The sequence below is a fragment of the Cavia porcellus genome, unplaced genomic scaffold (assembly GCF_034190915.1).
Source record: "Cavia porcellus strain 051 isolate PalLab524CR breed Dunkin Hartley unplaced genomic scaffold, mCavPor4.1 scaffold_14, whole genome shotgun sequence".
In the NCBI taxonomy this organism is placed as follows: Eukaryota; Metazoa; Chordata; class Mammalia; order Rodentia; family Caviidae; genus Cavia; species Cavia porcellus.
The window spans coordinates 75,120,239-75,128,372 of record NW_026947497.1 but is presented as its reverse complement, the minus strand read 5'-3'; the positions used below and the strand labels follow the sequence as shown (position 1 = coordinate 75,128,372).

The window sequence follows — 8,134 nt, the reverse complement described above, 5'->3', positions numbered from 1 at the left end:
ACAATCACACACATTTTCACAATTCCGGCATACCCAGAGTTGGCAATGACAATGCCATTACAAAAATAAGAAATCCATTCCATCATGACTCTGAAACCCAGGTCCTTAGCATAATAACAGCAAATTAAACCTCAGAATATATGGTAGCATAACCACTAAGCAGTTTTATTCCAGAAATGCAAGTTTGGTGTGACTTTTGACAATCAGTGCAATTCACCTATCGACAGAATAAGGGAGAAAAAAATCATATGATCATTTCAATAGATACAGAAAAGGTATTTGACAAAATCAGTATTCACAAGAAGACTCAGAAACTAGGAATAGTTTGGATCTCTCTCAAGCTGGTAAAAGTAGCTGTGAAAGCACATATAATGAAGGCTGAATTATTTTCTCCTAGATCAATGAAAAGACAAGGATTCCCATCTTACTCGCTTTACTCCATACTGGCCCGCCCGTCGTAAGCAAGGAAAACAAACAAAAAGCTTATAAGGTGGAAAGGAAGGTGTGAAATATCCTATCTGCAAAGGATATGATTGTTTATATTGAAATTGTGAAGAAATCTACAGAACAACTCTAAGAACTACTAAATGAATTTAGCAGTGTTTCAAGGTAGAAAGCTAATATACAAAATTAATTACATGTTATATAGTAGCAACAACCAGTTGGGAATTGAAATTAAAAATGTGGAAGTATCCCAACAGCCTATAAATCACTGAGGTATTTATCCAATAAATTACGTCCAAGACTTAAGACACTGAAAATTAAAAATTAATGAGAGAAATTACAGAAAACCTAAGTAAAGAAAGAGACATAGTGTGTTGAAGATTGGAAGACTCAATATTAATAAGGCAATTCTCTCCAAAACGACCTCCAGATTTATCATGCTCTCATTAAAAACTCCAGAGGAAGTTTTAAAAGTCCAAATAGGAGAGCTGATTCTAGGATTTATTTGAAAATGCAAAGAACTTTTTGAAAAGTAACTATCATAGGAATAACGTTAGAGAACTTTGATTTTAAAACTAACTACAAAATAATGATAATGAAGACAGTGTTATACTGAGGAAATTCAGGGGAAAGAATAGGGAATTTGGAAGACGTCTGGAGATGTAACTCAGTGGCTCTTATGGTTTGTGGCCATAGGATGTTTTCAGAGGTGGCTGAATCTAGAATGTGCAATCCTGAGATGAAGGGTGGGTGATTGCTGGACTGAATTAGCACCACCGTAATCTCAGAGGTCTGGATTTGTTTCTCTCTCTCTCTCCCCCTCACTGCTTTTGCCATCTTTCATGAATTGTTGCCCCTCTGCCACGTACCACGCTGCCTTGGAGATAGCTGATTATGGACTGCAACCTCTACAGACTATGAGCTAAATAAACCTTTACCCCCTTAACTTTGAGTGCCGAGTATTTTGTCTCAGCAATAAGAGAAAAGTAACTAAGACAGAATGTTGTACTAGAGAAGTGTGGTCATTGCTGTGACTATACTTGACCATGTGGTTCAGAGGCCTTTGGGAATGGCTTGTGGAAAGAGTTTGATAAACTCTTCAGAGATGCCAGCTGAAAAATAGAGCCAAATGCCTTAGGCTGTTCTGTATTGGAGATTCTGGTCAGAGCTCAAAAAACCAGAAGGCTGATAGAAATGCTGCCAGTAAAGAACAGGGTCCAGAGGCTCCTGCTGGGAAGGACTGCAGTAGTTGTTGGACTCCAGATGATGTGTGTTGTGGCTTGGCAGAACGTTTGTATGCATTTTGCTCATGTCCAGAGACTTTGTCTGAGACAAAAGGTAGCAGACTACTAATCTTGTAGAAGAAATTTCAAGGCTGTCTAATACTGAGGCTGTGGCATGGCTACTGTTGGGGGCTTTTAGCCAGAACTATGTTGAGAATGAAGAGCAGAGATACCAGAAGAATAACTTAAGACATAAGCCAGAAAGGAAGCTCCAATAAAGCTGTGGACTGAAGAGATAAGAGCAGAGGAAATATAGATTGCTGGGAAGTAATAATAGAATAGAAAAACTGGTCTGAGGGCATCACAAGAAGCAGCACGACTCCATCATTTGCAGCCTTGAAATTGCAAAAGTGAAAGACTTCTTTGAGAAGAAAGCCACAGAGCACCATGTTCTAGAATGTCAGTGGTCACGTCATTATTCTAGAATGGTGACGGCCTAGAGAATTTGTTCTTTCAGAAGGCCTGTAGGCCAGGCAGTGTGCCCTAGAAAGGGCAGTGTGTGAAGCTGTGAGTGTGAAGCCAAAGATTCAGTGGAGACCTCAGAAGTTTGGAGAAGCCAGGAAGGAGGGAGCAAAGAAGGCCCAAGAGAGAGGCTGTGGGAGCTGCGATCACCAGAAGTACAGTAGGCGCAGGGCTATCCAAGCCCTTTGGAGCTCACAATTTGCCACAGATTGCCTCAGATGAAGCGCATGAAACTACAGGACTTAATGTCTGCCCTGCTGGATTTTGGACTTGCTTTGGTCCCATTCCTTTGTATCCCCTGGTTTGTAACTTTTGGAATGAAAATGTCTATCTTGTACCACTGAATGTTGGAAGTGTTCAACTGTCTTTTCATTTGTACAGGGGCTTGCAGCTAAGAGTTTGCCTTAAATCTCAGAGAGGATTTTGGACTTGGACTTTTCAGCAACACCGAACTTGTCAGGACTTTGGCAACTATTAGAAATGGTCTAAAAGCCTTTTGCATAAAGGGACGTGCATGAGTCTTTGCGGGGCCAGGGACAGAATGTTATGGTTTGTGCTTAGATGTTCCTCCAAAGCTTCATGCAAGTCATTAGAGGTTTTTTGGAAGTGGATGAATGTAGAGTGTATGATTAATTCATAGTGCAATGCTAGTATTAAGGATGAGTGATTGTTGGATCAACCCACAAATTGGATTGGCACAGCCCTAATCCCAGTAGATTGGATACAGTATAAGGGACAGAAGGAGGCTTTTTCTCTTTCCTTTGTTGCTTTTGCTTACTGCCATGAACTGTTGTGTCTCTGCCATGTACCACCCTGCCTTGGAGCCAGCCAATTATTGACTGAAACCTCTACCAACTCTGAGCTAAATAAACCCTTCCTCCCTTAGCTTTGGGTATTGGCTATTTTGTCTCAGCAATGAGAGACAAGTAACTAAGACAATGGCAGAGCACTTGCCTAGCACACATGAGGTCCTGGGTTCACCCCCAGAAAACAGGGAAAATATCTTTAAACAGTAAAGCACAGCTTAGAAAGAGACAGTAGTCTCCAGCCCTAGAAAACCAAACCTTGATCTTGGACTTCCCAACCTCCTGAACTCTGAGAAATACATTGTTGTTCTTTACAGGTTACCCAGCTCAGGTATTTTATTATAGCCTGACATACATCAATAGAGCACAGAAGACATGGGGAAAACCATGAAACATACTGCTGATAGTATAATGGTATTATTTTACCTTCCTCTAAACCAGTAGAATTTCAACACCAAGTACAAACCCTAATACACATTCTGGACTCTCCATAATATGTGTCAGTATAGGGTCAGTACAGGGTGATTGTAACAAACATCCCTTTCTAATGGGAAATGCTGATAATAGAGCTATACAAGTATGGGCAGGGGGTCTGAGAAATCTCTGAATCTTCTGCTCATTTTTGCTATGAATTTCAAATCCTTCTGAAAAATTCAAATAAAAAATAAAGCAAATTAGTATAATCCTTATCTTTATAGATGACGCACCAGATGGCCAAAGAAATGATGTGACTGACCAAGGTCTCACAGCAAGGTGACTGGCAAGACTGGACTAGTACATAGCCTGCTGTTCCCGGCCCCCTCTGCCCCAAAAGAAGGAGCTGCTGCTCTGTGGCTGTGGTAACTGCTCCTGAGCAGGCAGGCTGATTGAAATAGGAGAGGAAGCAAGAGCACGGGGCTTGATTGCCTCCACTCCCCGAACTGTTTCCATTTCTCTCTCTGCCTCAGCCTTGCTGGGGTGTTGGCTCTGACACTACTAGTTTCTTAGAAAAATTCAGAAGAATTGAGAGGCGTTGTATTGAATATATTGTATATTGAATTGTATATTATTATGCATTCAATATATTGTAATCCAAGTACTGCAATCCCTTTTTTAATCTTCTTCACAATTTGGAAAATTATATTTATAATCCCATTGAAAATGTTATTGGAATCCTAACAAAGTTAATTCCAATCTACCATCTCCAGTGCAACCTATGGTGAGAGTAAAGACAGAGACATATTCAAAGTTAAGGGAAGCCAAGGGGTCCTCAGTTCAATCCCTGTGAGGATGTACAGACAAAGGCCTTGATCCATGCATGGCTTCTCCCAAAATTTATTATCTTGTGGAGAGGAGAATGGTTTGGGGATGAGTGACAGGTAGGATGGCGGGAACTGCCTGAGTACCTTGAGCTGGCTAGCCAGTGGGGAAGAAAAGCATCTTCGCAGTATGCATGAAGATCTGCAGGAAGACCAGTCTGTGTAACTAGACTGGGAAAGCATATGCATGAGGTGGCTGTTTGCTTCAGTTTCTGATATGTAAACTTTTGTGCCCTGAGGACTCAGCTTCACCTTGAGGCTCACACCTAGCTGACATTCCTGGAGATGAGTGGCTCTGCCATGCCATGGCACTCGGATCTTTTACAGACAGAACTATGCGAGGAAACAGAAAGTTGTCAGGTCGGCCTCCAGCATTACATACCAGTACCCCAGGGGCTGGCCTTACTTGCATCACTTAGAGGCAAGTGAAGGGAGAAAGGAATAGCATAGCCCCACCCTGGATGTATCAGTATATGGAAATAAGGTTCAAATGTTGCAGCAATTGCTCTGCATTTAAGGGGAGTCACTCAAAGTGTCTTGCAGAAAGGTGACACCATATCATGCTACCACCCCCAGGCCACAACCGAGAGCCATATCCTGACATCTCTGAGCCCTAGGTTTGTCTATGGATGGGGAAAACCACATACAGTTCAAGGTCTTTAGGGAAGGTAGGAAATTCAGTGCATATTCTTAGCACACTCGGTAATGACTCCTGGTTTGGTGTACAATGAATACATATTACAGAATTATCATAGGGTAGATTTATTAGAAGCAGGAAGCAACTGAGTTTTATGAAAAATAATTATCACCATCAAGTTGATATAATTACTTGTACTAGTTTGCCAGGACTACTATCCAATTTATTTATAGGCAATTTTTTTTCTGATCTGATTTAAACTGCACCCAGAGAATCATCACTGTGTTTTAATTTCTGGGCTGTCCCTCAGCTGCCGAGGAGGATGTATGTGGTGCTGTCATGGCTGACGCTGGACGCTGGAGCAGCTGCTGTCCCAGAAGGGGGCTGGCCTGAGCGCCCCTTGCACTTGTGCATGGAGAGTGGTGTAGCTGGGGGGGTCGCTGTGGTTGTCTTTCTCTTGAAAAACAACTGTTCCTTGGGAGCATGGTCTAAGGGAGAAATTCTACAAAGACATTTTTCAGGGAAAAACAAGGAAACAATAGAAAGAAAACAAATCTTAGAGTTACAGGAACCTGGGTTCAAATCTGAATTCTCCCTCTCATTACCCGGCATCCCTTAACTGAGTGGTAGATTCGGATTCTGTAAAGAGGGGTCTCTAAATTGGAGAGAAGTGGAGAGAATTACCTGGGGCCGTGTAAGTGAGCCAGCTCCAAGATGGCACTGGCTGGCAGCCAGTTCAGTGCTCTCAGGAAGCAGAGGATGAGGAGCTCAGTCTCTGTAAGTGCCGAAGCAGCTTAAGAAGGTTGCCAGGGGGAGCGTCCTGTGGCAGTGGGTAGCTCAGGGCGGCCACATCATGCCCATGACCATGCCTTCTAGTTCATAGCTGAGAGTGTTGCAGTGGGCACCTGACTCGAGCAGCTGGTGTGGCTGAAGAGCGATTTTATCAGATAGCTTAGCCTGCAGTCATCCAAAACACACAGATGAGTGGTTAGCTGAGCAGGTAGGTTCTCTCTCTTTCTGAATGGCCCATGAGAGACAGGAGGAAGCAGGTGCCCAAGGAGAAGCAGCACACACATGTACAGGCACACGCAGGGACCTTAACTCTTACTAAGACAAACAGGGCTACAGTGACATCTAACTCAGGAAGGGCCTCTTGGACTCTGAGCATCCCTTCTGGTACAGAATTGTCACCCAGACTCTGCAGAATCAGGCTGTATGGCCACATTGGGTCCCCTGTGATTCTTGCCTAGCTCATTGTCCCTGGCTTCCTGCAAGAACACTCATCACTTGAGATGGCCGGTGTGGATCTCTGTCCCCTACAACAGAAGGCAAAATGCCCCAACCCCACTCACCAGCCAGTCATACAACAGGATACAGGTCCCCAGAGAAGCCCAGGCTGCTCACAAGCTCATTTCCACCTGTGTCCCAGTTCAGGCGTGGGCTGTGTGACCACTGCACAGCTGTTTGTCAGGGACATGTCACTCCCGGTGTGGCTCTGCTTGCTCATGTGCATGTGAGGACCCCATCTCCACTGAGTCTAGGAGGTTACACAACCTGGGGACCCTGTCATGCGCTGCCTTTCTCTACTCTGGCGAGTTGTTGGAACCTCAGCAGATAGCTCAGTGGTACCCACAAAATCTCCCAAGACTCCCCAAGACAAGACTCCCCAAGACAATGCTCATCCCCTTGTAAACCTTTATGCTCCCCAACAATTTCTGTTACCCACTTCTGGCCTCCAGTTCAACGAATGACCCCAACTTTTATTATGTTAGAAAACCAGGTCCATGAGCTTCTAAATCTTCTACCTACATTGCAGGTTTTTGGCTTTTGTTTTTTGGGGCTTCCTCTCTCTCTCTCCTCTCTCTCTCTGTCTCTGTCTCTGTCTCTATCTCTGTCTCTGTCTCTGTCTCTCTCTCTCTCTCTCTCTCTCTCTCTCTCTCTCTCCTTTCCTTAAGACAGGGTCTTACTATGTAATCCAGGCTGGCCTCACACCCTTGGCGATCTTCCTGGCTCAGCCTCCTGCGTGTCTTTCCTCCTCCTTTCCTGCTCTCTGGAGAATTATCCCCAAGCCGTGGTTCCTGGCCATCACTTCCTTCCTTCCCCGTCAGTGCGATCATAAAGACCTACGACGCTGGGGACTATTTCCAAATTTCTGACAGATATTAATCTTTGACACTAGGAATAAAAAATGTGGATTCTTAGCAAATTACTAAAATCATAATTTATTTTGAAAACACTTTCTCACATTTTTCATACTTATTACTCATTATCATAGTATCCAAAATTTCTCATTGATAAGTAAGTATTAGGCTTGGTAGCCTTTGCAGACTACTTGCACTTGGGATACTCACAAAGCATTTATACTCTCGTAGTGTTTGTCAAGAACTGGGGCCGGAGCAGTGTGCAGACACTGGGAGTCACCTGGGAACAGGCTGGGAGGAAGCCAAGCAACAGCAGAGGCTCCAAGCGCGGCTAGGGGCACCTCCCAGAGTCACCTGGGAATCGTCAGTTCAAGAGCTTTGCTTCCAAAACTCGCTCATTCTCTGAATCCCACTCATGGAATCTGTGTGCCAATTTTGACACACGAAAGGATACGAATGTTGACTGTGCTAGGAGCAATGTCTCCCATGTCAGCAATGAAAAAGCGCAGGCCCACGCCACAAGAGGGGCTGGCAGTGACCCTGTGGTCACCTCTCCCCTACAAACTCCGGTCCCACCCCCAGAAATACTGACCCGAGCTTTTAGCTCCAAGTGACAATGTTTCCCTCCTCACTCTAGCTTGACTTCGGTAGGTACCTTTCTTTCACCAGCGATGTCATCAAAGCTCACAGAATTCTAGTACATTTATCTGTTTTCTCAATTTCTGGATCTTCCTTTTGTGTTTGGGATTTGGAAGACAAATTTCTCAAGAAATTTAGGAAAGAAACTCCTGTGCTGAAACACTAATATTACATATGGGTTGGTGCTGCCAGGGTGATGAAAAGGACAGGTTAGGGACTCGGAATTGGAATCCACCTCGTTGTGTGATTTTGTGCCAACTGCTTAAAGTCTCCGAGCCTCAGTTTCCTAGTCAATAATCTTACAGTATTGTCGTGCTGAGGTAAATGTGTTATTTTGAGTTTGTAAAACTTTTGGCACAATCTCTGGTGCATAGCATGTATTTGTACATATATTGTGGTCACTAAGACTCAAATCCTGATGAAG

The 8,134-nt window shown here is 43.9% G+C and overlaps 1 long non-coding RNA gene across 1 annotated transcript; it reads right to left on the bottom strand.

Annotated features, from left to right (window-relative positions):
• Window positions 1–5,039: 5,039 nt before the first annotated feature.
• On the bottom strand, window positions 5,040–5,886 carry LOC134478626 (uncharacterized). The gene is made up of 2 exons (XR_010051375.1): window positions 5,615–5,886; window positions 5,040–5,432 (listed from the first exon to the last, which is right to left on the bottom strand). It is a non-coding gene; the product is annotated as an uncharacterized LOC134478626 (long non-coding RNA).
• Between the last annotated feature and the right edge of the window lie 2,248 nt (window positions 5,887–8,134).